Here is a 13856-nt window from a genome sequence, read left to right as displayed (position 1 = left end):
GAAATGTGAGCATTTAAAAGCACTGTAGATCAAATCAGAACACGCCATCCTGTTTATATATACATCTTCTGGGGGTTGGAAATGGATTCAGGCTTAGATCTCCACCTGCAAAGCTGCACAAACACGTTGACTTCAAAGCACTTTGCTAATTTTAACAAGCAGTTGCCTTTCTGTAGAGTCAGTCCATTGGGCCAGTTAGTCTTCTCTACACTTCCTTGCAGCAGCTATCCTGGACTTATCAGGAACTGAATATGAGACCTTGTGCATGCAAAGCACACGAGGTACCTCTGAACTACAGAACGTCCCCTTTCCACTACAATATGGTCATACAGAGTAATGTCATCTATTTGTAAAACTGGTGTAATGGCCATAGTTTGCAAATGTTCTGCAAACTTTTGTTTTGGGCTTCTGGTAACTCAATGAAGCTGTTCTCTGATCAGACAGGAGCGAGACTGACCTGACTAAGTGTTTGCACGTGATAGAATCCCAAGAGAGTGGTAGGCCAACCAAGATGGACTTCTTTGTGAACCACCTCCACACAGGTACAAAACTAGCCCAATGGGATGAGGATGGGGGGGTGACACTTTTTTGAGCCGTTTCGCAAAACAAACTGGTGGCTAGGCTTACTACCAGGCTACCAGAGGAGGAAAGGCTTGGACCTCTGCTCCTTTTTCTCTCCCATTCAAAATGGCTCACCTTCTAAAACTGGTTGCTCATCAGGACTTTAAAGCTACCCTGCAGGTGAGAATATTGCACCTTGAAACATGGAAGCTGACATTAGGCTATATTACATATATTTCTATTACATTATGCCTAGGGAAGTTTGGTCGAAAGGCAGGTGTATACATCTTTAAAATAAAAACAAGTGAACAAGTGTGCAAAGAAACCATCCTATGGTGTGGAATCCATCTTATCAATTAAATAGAGCAGCATAGTGGAAGTTGTACCTAGTTGTCAGGGGCCAGTGAGAGAGATATAGATGCAAACATGGTATGTTCATTTGCCCATAGAGAGGGTGGCTACATAAAATCAAGCACTTCTGTTTCTTAATGCAGAAAAATCCTATTTCCCACTTGGCAGAATGGTACAGGCAACCATTCTGAGATAGTGGGCAATGCTACACAAATGTAAATTCTTCTAACATCTGGCAAGGCTGGCTATCTGCACCACTAACCACCGCAGTTATTTTCTATGATTATGATTCCTTCCTTGATGCTATCTGTATTCTTCTTATGTTGCCAATGATGTCATCATTTTGCTTGCTTACAAATTAAATAGCAAATTACATCATTTCTCCTCTCATGAACTCTGCTCTCTTAATCTTCTAATATTTCAATGTAGCTGCATACTTTTTTAAAAAGCTGGATCAAAGAATAACAGGAAAAACCAAAACCACCAGACTTCACATTAAAAAATTGTATTTTTTTTTCAAAATCACCATTCTCTAGGACCAGCGATTACCAATGCATTTGAACTGTAAATATAAACCAATCTAGCCATAAGTAAATTGTCAGAATATTATCAAGTTAAACAAACATTCTCATATTACCTGTCATCTGTACATACTGCATGACTCTACAAAATTAGCCAATCAAGACATAGCTGAAATACTCTACTTATGTTTAATAAATTGCTCATTGATGGATGAATCTCAGACTAAATGAATTTTTCTTTGCTCCATTGCTATAAATGCCTTATAGCCTCCACAATAAAAACTTGGGTATACAGTATATGAAAGATATATATGAAAATAAATTATAAATAAAGAACAACAGAATGCCGTTCTGTAGCTAGAAAAACGCGCTATTGTTTTTAGGAGGGAATTTGGTGAGCTTATACAGAGAACAAATTATTTGTAGTGCCATTCACAGTGCAATGTTCAAAAGCAAGACCCTTTCCTTACGGAGATGCTTTGAAGGTTTAAAGGATCAAATGGATCATGTTAGGTTACAGAAGCTTTCAAATAAAGCAAGATGATAGCAGCAATGGGAAATGCTGTCTTTCTGCCAAGATTTGTTGAAGATAAAAACCACATGCTAAATTATTTTCAGGGGAAATCCTCTTCAAATATGGGAAGCCTGGCTGGTGTGTTTTCTACATTAAAAGGAGGTGAGATGAACCTTTCTTGACAAAGGAAGTTAATCTCTACAGTGGAAAGGGATGCAGGCTTGGAGGCCCAGTGACAGTCCTGTCAAACCTAGAATTTCTTTGCTGATATATATCCCATATGGCAAACATAGCTTGTCTGTCCTCTCCTCCCTTCATAACAGAGGCTGTTTTCAAAAGTATTGTGGAGGTGATGCTCCTCCTGTGCTGAGGCAAACCTTGCACCAGGCATGCAACAGTGTGCCAAGGAGAGTTGCGCCCACGCTCCCTGACCTTTTGCCTTCTTGGCTAACAAACATGGTTTTTCCCCTGACCGTTTGTTCTCTCACAGATTTGGTTACTAGACATAATGCTTGGCTGGAGCATGACCGGGGACGCAGACGTAATCAAGTATCGGGGGGAAAGTTTTAGGGAAACACCTGCTGACACGTGTATTTGCTAACGCTGGAAATGTGCTTCGATGAAAATACGTCATGTTCAGGGTGGTTTCGCTACTGTTTCCAATTATTGACTTCTGCTAATAAAAGGAGCCTCTGCAGAGACAGTCAGCAGCTTGTTTGGAGCATGCTTACCAGCTTGCTTCTGCACAGCTCACCTGCACTCAACCTCCTGTCGTCCTCGTTATTCCTACAAGTATAACATACCAAAATACATAGACAATAGATAGAAATCATAGAATTGTTGCATTGGAAGGGGACCACAAGAGTCATCTTAGTCCAACCCCCCTGCCCAAAGTGGGGCTCGAACCCCCAACCCTGAGATTAAGAATTTTATGCTCTACTAACTGAGCTACGCCAGACATGGGCCACATTAAGCTGAGTTGGTGGCAAAACTGCTAACAGTATGAGTCCACCTAGCCCAGTGTTTCCCAACCACTGTTCCGCGGCACACTAGTGTGCCGCGAGATGTTGCCTGGTGTGCCGCGGGAAAAATTAAAAAATTCGAAAGATTTTTTTTTTTTAAAGTCAAATTTTCGATTGGGGCGCCGTCACTAGATGACCCCTGGGGTTCCCTCCCTCCCGCTCTGCGCCTCCCTCCTCCTCCTCCTCCTCCGGGGAGGCCCTTCCTGGCTCTCGGCCAAGGCTTAGCGGCTGCCACTCACTCACTCGCTCGCCCACCCGTCCCTCCATCCCTGCACCCGGCCTCTCCCCCTCCGTCCCCGGCGCGGGGGCTGCCGGGATCCATAGTCCCCTCGCCCTTGGGCTCCGCGCCCGCGCGGGGTGCGCAAACTACGTTTCCCAGCGTGGCCTGGCGGGCCGGGCGTTTTGTTTGAAGCGCTCTTCTCCCGGCCATGGAATGAGCGCAGCGGCGGCAGCCGGGCGGGCAGGGGCTCTTCCGCGCAGACCCCGCGCAGCCTGCCTGCACCCCCGCGGAGATCGGGCGGCAGGATGGAGCCCGGGGATCCCCGCGGAGGCGGAGGCTGCCCCCCAGGTAGGGCTGCGTCGGGGGTGTGTGTTATTTTTGCAATGCTGCATCCGCGCCGGAGGGGACGCATCGGACCGCAGGGAGACCCCTTGGCGGACGTGCAAGGCAATGCATGCGTGCAGGCGTTGCATGGAGTGCAGTGCAATGCAATGGCAATGCGGCGCCCTGCATGCATGCAACTTCCACCGGCGCTCCGGACTTGGCAGGTGAGGGGGGTCCCCAGTGGGCGGCAGAGAGAGCCGGGAGGGCGAAGGGGAGCCGGGGGGGGAGCAGCGCTGCTCCCCGAGCCGAGCCCGGGGGGAAACTTCGGCGTCGTTGCGCCGGGTGTTGGAAGCGGAGGCTGGCGGGGGCCCCTCACCTGCAAAACCTGGTCGCCTCTCATATATTTCGTGCATTGCATTCATCGCCCGCTTTCTCCTCCAAGGAGCTCCCGGGGGCGCGCGTGGTTCTCCCCGTGTTATCCTCGCAGCAACAGCCCTGCGAGGTGGGTCAGGCGAGTGGCCCAAGGGAGCACCCAGGGATTGTCCTGGCCAGGTGGGGTGATTTGAACCCTGCTCTCTGCCCGGTCTTCGTCCTCATTTAGCCCCCACATGTGCATGACTGTGCATGACTGAGGTTTCCCCCCCTCGTCTTGGCTATGGTGTGAGTCTGTGCTGTTAATTAATGGGGTTCTGCCTTCGGAGAAGATGAGCCAGCCCTCAAGGAGGTGATTATGTAATTTGCTAGCAATTCATGTCCCTCCCGGCGTGACGCTGCGCGCTGACGTCACGGGGCTGTAATGGTGGTGTGCCTCGAGTTTTTTTTCATGAAACAAGTGTGCCTTTGCCCAAAAAAGGTTGGGAAACACTGACCTAGCCAACCTCTGCCCTGTTTCTTCCCAGCCTCTGGATGGCTAGCCCTGAGGGAGATGAAGATTATATGGGAACTCACACACCAGCATGTGATGCTGTGTGTGTGTGTGTGTGTGTGTGTGTGTGCGCACACACACACACACACACACACACACAGTACGCGCATGGTCTGTTTGGCCATTTGGACTGGTGAAATTTTCCTTACAAAATCTATTAATATTTTAAAAACAATACATTGCATATATGCTCTTTTGCATAGATGGTATTTAATGCATGTCCTGCAACAAAGTCAAGCCACTGATGTTAATGGACACAACTAACTTAGGTTCATAAATTTCAATTGGTCTACTCTGAGTAGGATGTAGTTGAATACAACCCAGAAGCAGAGTAATTGTTTGAAAGACAGCAAGCAGCTTGAGCTCACGGATGCTTATCCATGTAGTTTAGCATTATGTGCAAACCAGGCTGCAACAAAAGGATAGTATCCCTAACGAATATGATTGTTATTGAGTTTATATCCTACCCTTCTTCCAAAGAGCTGCAGTTGGTAAGCATGGCTTTCCCCCCCTCTGTATTATCCACACAACAACCAGTTTAGGCAGAGAGATAGTGACTGGCTCAAGGTCACCCACTGAATTTCATGGAGTGTCTGAACCTGGTCTCCCAGCTCCTTCATCACTCCACAAAGCTACATCTACATATAAACGTATGGAAAGAAACCAGTACAGACAATCCTGTCCCCTCTGTGACTTAAGACCCAGCCTACTTATGGGACATGCGCCAGCTTTATTCCAGAACCGTTATAAGCTTATGCTAAAGGAAAGTGCTCAGTTATGACTCGATCCATCAAATGCAAATGAGATTCCCGGCAACGTACCAGGATAGTTCACAGCAGACAGCTGAGTAACAAGTTTACAAAATAAATTTTGTTCTTAGCATAATGCTGCTATTCCAAAGACTCACAAGATGAATGACTCTTGAACACTCGCTATTAATTAATCAATTTTTTCCAATAAAATATTCTATGGGGAAAAGAGAAAGCATTAAGTAAAATAAATACAGGCAACGAGTGGTTGCAAATACAAACAAGTGAACACAGAAATATGAACAAAACATTCACTGTACGCTTAAAGACACAATAACTTAGATACAAGATTGATTCTTCAACGGCTTGATCATCTGTATTCTTGCTTACTTGGACATTCATTAAGTTTATTGAGGCTTGTTGTGGGGGGGAGGCATGTAGATGAACATGGAGTCACAGCACAGTTTTTTAATTAAGCACTTCAAAACGAAAACCACTTTCCAATACATATTAAATTACATTTATAATTGAACGATTAAGAGCTCTATGCAAGGAGTAAAGCCTACCAAAAATTAGTTCTGCCTAATGTCCAACCCCAAATAACAAACTACACTTTTCTTTTCAATAACTAGATGGGTGGATGTTTTGGACCCTATTTTGGAAGTTATCAGTTGAATATGTCCTGGTCCTTGTGTACTTTTTCTTTAAGCGCTGAACTTCCAAACAATGTATAAATCAATGTGCCTCAAAATTACAGCAACCAGAGAAGGGTGAGCTTTTTGTATACATTTTACTGAAGTATATATGTATGTTCACCTTGCTCTATAGTTGAAGCACATTTTGTAAGCAGCAAGCTATCACTCACCACAATCAATTTACACCTTATATTGTCGGCAAATTTAGTGACACAATAAAACAGAGCAGCACTTCTGCAGATTAATTACATTAAGCACGGCATTAGGCACTGAGGACAGGATGATAACAGCTACTACACCTTTTGTATATAAAGCAATGTGAACAGTGTGTATTTCACAAATATAAAAATGTGCTGAAATGTATGGTAATTATTTAAGTGGTGTCACAATGCCTAAAATAATAAACAAAAGGCAGCATGCATGATCAGGGTACTTCCACTCACAGAGAATTTAAGCATCTGATGAATAAATAAAAATGAGATTCTATGTTTGTACAGTTTATGCCTGCAACTAAAACTTTCACTTTGGTTGTGAGTGTACACAAGGGACTGAAGTAACAAAATACTGTTTTTACAATAAAGGCAAATATTGCTGTAAACTCCATTAAATAAACATACTTTAAATGAAAATACTGCCTTGAAGATTCCAAAGCTGCAATGCTTTTTTTGCATATATGTATGGACGGGGTGAGCTCCTGTTGCTCGGTCCCTTCTCCTGCCAACCTAGCAGTTCAAAAGCACAGTGCAAGTAGATAAATAGGTACCGCTCCGGCGGGAAGATAAACCGTGTTTCCGTGCACTGCTCTGATTCGCCAGAAGCAGCTTAGTCATGCTGGCCACATGACCCGGAAGCTGTACGCCGGCTCCCTCGGCCAATAAAGCGAGATGAGCGCCACAACCCCGGAGTCAGCCATGACTGGACCTAATGGTCAAGGGTCCCTTTACCTTTACTTTATGGACCATGAAGATCTTGTAACTAAGAAGATCTTGTAACTGTTGTGTGAGTGTCTTCAAGGAAAGGAAAGTTACTGGGCTGCATCCCATTAAACTCAATGGGGCTTATTTCCAGTTAGTGGATTTAGGATTCTGTAAACGAAAACAGGAAAGCATGTGCGCGCACACACAAGCAGAGCTTCAGTAGCCTTATGATTCAAACCAATCAAAGAAAGAGTCAGGCAACTTTTCTACTTCACAGCAATAGAAAGGCTCTAATCATTTCCATCCTGTTGGTAGTTTTAGCAAAACCCCAGTAAAAATGAAGCATCCAAGAAAAAGTATGTCTATTTGCAAAAACCTTTTTAAGACCAGCCTGCTAATGCCATTTACCCCAGAACGGTGACATCATGCTTGTACTTCTTTAGTAAGGCACAGCAAAGTTATAGGAACCACTGCCTAAAATACTTACTAGAGCACTTAACAGCTCACTCGTTTGTTGAGTAGCTTTATATTCTTCTTGGGCTGGGCAGAAACAACAGCTTGCAATGCATGAGGAAGGGAGATAAAACTTCCCCGCTGTGCAGATTTAGTCCATTTGCACAGGCTCTCACACAGAAAGCAAATTGAAGTCTCTCATAAAGGCTTCTCTCTCTGCATTGGCAACGCTAACAAATGCATATGAAAATGAGTAAATCAGGCGACTTTGCATTAGAAAGGGGGAAACTTCCTACTCTGACATCTGCTATCATAATTAAGAACAGATTTCATCACTAAACACTTGCTAGTTATGTCTGCAGTAAAGTAAATACACAGATGTGTTATATTTGCATACAGAAAAACTTGAACCACGTAACCAAAAGAAATTTGCATTTTCTCCTCTTAAAGATCTTTAAGGGTGAAACCATCATTATCACTTTGCATGTGATTCCTCTAGTTTTGCTCATTAAGATCAGATTATAAAATATAAAGTACAATCAATAATGTGCAATGAACCTTGAATTACGTAAGGTAATCATTAACCAGAATGTACTCTTCATCCCATGAATGCAATTTTATTTGATCGCCGTTTAATTTAATTGCAAACTTCGGAAAATTTATTGCTGTTTTAATTATGCAGATGTTGTTAAGAAGAGCCTATTTATTTCTTGCCCTTTCCTAAAAGCTCAGGATGGATAACTGTTTTAAAACCAAGAACATAAATATAATATCACACTGTAAAAAATAAAAAAGCAAGTGCTTAAACAGCTTAATAAATATTAAAGTACGTCAAGCATAGTTGAATTCACACATTTGTGGAATCTTACATATTTCAAAGCACATCTGACAATACCAATAGAAATTCAGTACAGTGATCTAGCCCAGATATCTTCACCATCACATTAACTCACATTTAATAGAAATTTAATAATTTTTTAAAAGTATAACGAGAGAGATTCTTCTTATGTTCTGTACTGCCATTCCCTCCCATTCAATTTTTTTTCCTTTCCCCATATCCTTAACCATATCTTCCCCACCCACATCAGATAATCTCTGCTGTCCAGTTTTTTCCACTGCTCTCCTCTTATTTGTATTATCCTTCTGGTACCCTCTTTTCTTGGCAACTGGGGTTTAAATACCTCCTGGATGACAGCTTACTACACCTTCTTTACCTCCTTGCATACATACAACAACACAGAGGAACAACAAACCCCTGCCAGCTGCCAACAGTAATACCAAGGCTTAGGCAATTTATATTGCTTGTATTCAGTTCATACGACCCAAAATCCCTGGGTAAACCAAGGAATGGATCAGGTTCTTCTTAGCAGGAAAGGGTTTCTGCAAGACGTTGTATCTATTCATCGTTATTCATGCCCAAAGGAAACTGTCCTGGGGTTCTCAGGTGCTATTCACCTTCAAGGGTGGACTAGAATAAAAGATCCACTAATGTTCCAGACGGGACGTGAGTGGCACTGTGGGTTAAACCACAGAGCCTCGGACTTGCTGATCAGAAGGTCGGCGGTTCGAATTCCCGCAATGGGGTGAGCTCCCGTTGCTCAGTCCCTGCTCCTGCCAACCTAGCAGTCCAAATGCACATCAAAGTGCAAGTAGATAAATAGGTACCGCTCCGGTAGGAAGGTAAACGGCATTTCTGTGCGCTGCTCTGGTTCACCAGAAGTGGCTTAGTCATGCTGGCCACATGACCCAGAAGCTATACGCCGGCTCCCTCGGCCAATAAAGCGAGATGAGCGCCGCAACCCCAGAGTCGGCCACGACTGGACCTAATGGTCAGGGGTCCCTTTACCTTTAATGTTCCAGACATAAGCTGTTGAAAGCCTAAGCCTAACCAGGAAGGGATGCGACCGTGAAAGGGATGTACAGAGAAATCCCCCACGCCCACTTCCTGCCCAGCTCAGAACACCAAGCCAAGATGTGGCCCCCACAACTTTCAGGGAGACCTTGGTATAGTGCTGCCCATGGGCCCTCATCCCCAACTCAAATTTATCATCTCAAGGTGGTCATGCAATGAGGCAGAACCATATTTCTTTTTCTTTCGCCCCTGGGGAAATCCCGAGCTATGCTAGATTATGACATACAATTACATAATCAAAGAGTATATTTCTCTAAAGAGGGATATGATCCCGATAGTCAAATAATAATCTTGTTGTCTGTAGATCTGAGATGGCTAAACTTAGAGATGATCAAGTCCAACATACACACTAGAGACAACTGTGTTTGTGTAAACTGTATCATCTATGCAGCTGTGCTGGCAATTAGAAAACCCAGACAGGTGTTTGCATGAGAAAATCTGCATGCCTCCAACTGACACTATAGCTATCCATCTCACCCCTGTACATGCACAATACCAACGGAAGTAATTAGTGCTACTGCATCATTAGTGCCATCCTGTAGACTAAATAATGTGGTAAAGCATAATTACCTGCAAACGGTTAATGTCAAGACTTTAATGAGAACTAGTTTGCAAAGAATTGCGCTGTCTGTGCATACAATTATTGTTGGATACATCTGTCCCTGGAGTTTCCCGAGAAAGGCATTTACAATGTGGGTTTGTGAGATTGTAAGACATTTTGCGTATTATAGAGGATAAGTGCACATCACTGAATAGTGGAACAGAAATGAGTAATGATAAGCTTGTGTGGAAACTTGGAGGTCCATAATAAAAGTTGTTGAAAGTATGTTTTAGAGGCTGTTGTTAGAAACATGCTCCATCTTATTTTGGTAGAGCTGATCTTCATCTTTTTTAGATGCACTGTGACCTTTCAGAGACATATATCGCATAAACTCTATGTTCAGACTGTACATTGCCTCTGCAGTCTATTCCATTCATCTCTACTGATAGGACAAAACCTTTACACCTTGTTCCCAAATCAGAAGAAATCAGATGTTCTAAGAAGTTCTCTTGCTGGCCAGGCAAACACTGGAACAGTTTTAGATGGCAAACCCTGCTGCTAGACAAGCAAATTAAGAATGATGTCTTCAGGTGCTTTTATAATGCCACAACAAACCTTTATTTATGTACTTCCTACCAACTTACATCACAAAACTATATAGTCACTGCTAGCCAGAGTATGGCCGCTGGTACCTTTAATTCTGTCAGCTTCAGAAAACAATGTATCCACTTAGAGAAGGTGAAAGGGATTAAAGGTTACAACTACATAGCAATCTTACCATTTCTTTTCTTTAGTAAGAGGAGAATGAAAGTGAAACTCCATCACCACTCCCATGAATACAATACCAAACTCTCCGCCTCTCCCCTTTCCCAGCTTTCACTTGGCCTTGAGCAATGGCTGGGGTTGCTATAGCTTTCACATGTGCCTCACACGGCTATAAAGAAAGGTAGCCAATGCTTATACTTTAAAAAAAAAAAACTTTGCAGGTTTACACAAGCTTATCTGGTGCCTTTTGTGTGTCCTCCATTAGGCCTTAGAATGTGAGATTTCCTGGAACACTACCGACAGAATTCTGAATGGTTTTGTTTTGGTTTTATTAAATCAGAGCACTGTAGGATTCCCACCCCCCACAGATGTGCATTAGCAAATAAATGATTAAATCCATAGCTCCTCAGTGATCCAAAGGATTTTTAGGGAGGAAAGCTTATTTTTGCAAAGCCCATAAAGAAAAGAAGACATAAAGGAAAACATAGAGCTCTACAGTAAATAAATTTAGAGCAACAGAACAGAGTAAATCTTTGTGGGGGCCACGATCCAACGCAGGGGATTACTGACACCATGCTTTGACTAGGGGAGGACAACTCAAAATCATCCCAATTCCTCTCATTATTCAGACCCCACATGAAACAAATTTACACCCCTCATATTTAGAAAAGTAGAATGTTAATTTCATTTTCTGTTCAACACGGAGAAGCTAGATCTAGTATGAGGTAAAAGTATAATGGCTATAAGGCTGCAACCCTAGACCCACCAAACCTGAGAATAAACCTTATGTGATCCTGTAGGACTTACTTCTGAGTAGGTAGGTGTAGGATTGCATAGAAACTGTGCTAAAAGAGTTGTAAAGCCTTGGTTTTATTTTTTTAAAATAAATTTGTATTCTGCTTTTCAAGGGGGGGAAATCTCTCAAAAGCATATTATAAGCCAAATATCAAATATGCAATAAAGTACCATTTAAACACATATAAAAAAGGTAAAGGTACCCCTGCCCGTACGGGCCAGTCTTGACAGACTCTAGGGCTGTGCGCCCATCTCACTTAAGAGGCCGGGGGCCAGCGCTGTCCGGAGACACTTTCCGGGTCACGTGGCCAGCGTGACAAAGCTGCATCTGGCGAGCCAGCGCAGCACACGGAAACGCCGTTTACCTTCCCGCCAGTAAGCGGTCCCTATTTATCTACTTGCACCCGGGGGTCCTTTCGAACTGCTAGGTTGGCAGGCGCTGGGACCGAACAACGGGAGCGCACCCCGCCGCGGGGATTCGAACCGCCGACCTTTCGATCGGCAAGCCCTAGGCGCTGAGGCTTTTACCCACAGTGCCACCCGCATCCCGGTTAAACACATATAAAACAGCATAAAATATACCGGTAATCTCAGCTACAAACTCACCACATGATCTTAGGCAAGCCTTTCTTCTGAGCAGTCACCCACAACAAGAGGTTAGTTAGTGCTGTTCTACCTTACATGGCTATTCTAAGCCTTCCTGATATTTTATTTTATTATTACATTTATATCATGTAAATGAAGCCCTCTGAACGCTCAAAAACCTTATCTAAATTATAAGTAATTTATTTATTTGTCTTCATTTTTTTAAAAAAAAAACCACACACCCTGAAACCTATACTTAAAACCAATGTTTAACGTGTTTTAATTCTAGTCTTAGCAGATAATGGTTCGAATCAAACATATTCTGGTTCTTCAGCTGAAGAAATATGACTCAGGTGAAAAACGAAGGCTGTAAAAATGTGTTGGTATAAAGATAAGCACTTTATTTAATATCCAATTAAATGTGGTCACCAGAGAAATCACAGCTTACAAAAGTTTATCAGAAAAAAAAGATTAATCTATTTCAGGCTTAACCCAAAGTGTCATGAAAGGAACTCATGAATTTAGATAGGAATCCACTTATTATCAAAATACATTTTCATATTGAATCAGAACAGTCTAAATTGCTGACTATATTTATACTTGGTTCAGTCAAATTTTTATTCTCTGTAGCTGCTATTAATTTTAGGACAATTATCAAACAACGATGATGAACAAACTAAAATAATCTTACATGGTCATTTCCCCACAATTCCATATTAACCATTCAGCAATGCACACAACTGACTCATTGAGAAAGGTTTAGTAGGTTCTTACGTGTTGACTTCAAATTTAAAAGTAGGAGTCACCTAGAAGCACAGTGACATTTGAAAGAGCTTTAAAATTTATTGCCAGGAATTTAATTGCGCTGTGTTTCTGACTACAAATTAACTTGTTCATGTTGCACGAACAACAACACCACAATCATGACCTTACAATAGCAAGGGAAACTGGGCCTTTAGAAATCATGGACCTTTAAAAATATTTAAATGTGGACTTTTTACAGTTCGCTACCAGAATAACAAAAGAGAGGTGGGATTTGATTGCCACATTGCTTAGCCTCCTTAGTGCAAATATCTTTTGTTTAGAAAATAGTTTAAATATTTACCTTAATTTTGCAACAATGGTCTATGGAGGAGGGCACTGACATGGATCTGTCCCTCATGCTGAAAATGTTACCCCAATTCTACTCTAGCAGTTTAAAGGACTTGTGGCAGGGAGTGGCAGGAGAACTGGAGGACAAACACATTTATTTTCATGTTCTCTGAGTCAACACACCCGAGTTTGTGATTTATTAAAAGTAAAATAATGCATCACATTACTTAGAATGGAATGTGTATTTGGAGGTGCATTTTTAAGAGATGCAGTGTGGATAAACTACTTCCAATAAGGTAGCACAAACTAAGCAACGTCCACAACAAACCACAAGTCAGGAAGTGCCTATATGAAGTACTGACTTTGGGATTTCCAAGCACCAAACCACCTGTAACATCAGGTGCTTGTCAGGCTGGCAACTGTCCCCGCCTGTCAAATTTGGTCTGATAAGTATCTGGCCCACGGAGTCAAAGTGATTCTCCACTCATTACATGTGCATCCCAATAACTATCACTCTTGTTTAAGCAACAATCATAAGACTGTTTGCATTAAGTGGCAGAAAACTGCTGCGCTAACTGCATTCGTATGTTTTTTTATTTGCTGTAGGATTAGCAATGATCCAAATCAAGGACAAGAGGAAAAAACCTGCAGCTCAATTGATATAGTAAATGTGGTTCGTAATCTGGAAGGCAAACAAATGGAAAATGACACAAACAGGTCACCAAACATTTCTTAAGCCCTCAGTGAGAATTTTCTGATGGCTGATTTATCAAGACCATAGTGCTACAGTAGCTGGACAGACTATACAGAGGTGATTGTGAATAGTGCAACAGGCTACTACTCTTGAGGGTTTCCCAAACTTGGGTCTCCTGCTATTTTGGGACAACAATTCCCATCATCCCTTACCACTGGTC

The 13856-nt window shown here is 42.6% G+C and overlaps 1 protein-coding gene and 1 long non-coding RNA gene across 10 annotated transcripts in view; one reads left to right on the top strand and one right to left on the bottom strand.

Moving 5' to 3' along the window:
• The window catches only part of AFF3 (ALF transcription elongation factor 3), a 233086-nt gene that overhangs the window by 156659 nt on the left and 62571 nt on the right, over positions 1–13856 (bottom strand). The window lies entirely within an intron of this gene.
• LOC310706265 overlaps positions 1–13856 on the top strand; it is a 107872-nt gene that overhangs the window by 85777 nt on the left and 8239 nt on the right. The window contains exons 3-4 of one of the 2 annotated variants that reach the window (XR_014525785.1): positions 441–542; positions 13549–13799. The exons of the other annotated variant lie outside the window; for it this stretch is intronic. This is a non-coding gene — a long non-coding RNA (uncharacterized lncRNA). Of the gene's footprint in view, positions 1–440; positions 543–13548; positions 13800–13856 lie in introns of those variants that run through there. 2 annotated transcript variants of the gene reach the window in all.

Source organism: Podarcis liolepis (assembly GCF_965112155.1).
Source record: "Podarcis liolepis genome assembly, chromosome: 4".
In the NCBI taxonomy this organism is placed as follows: Eukaryota; Metazoa; Chordata; class Lepidosauria; order Squamata; family Lacertidae; genus Podarcis; species Podarcis liolepis.
The sequence above is the reverse complement of the archived record's forward strand: the minus strand, read 5'-3'. Positions and strand labels throughout refer to the sequence as shown.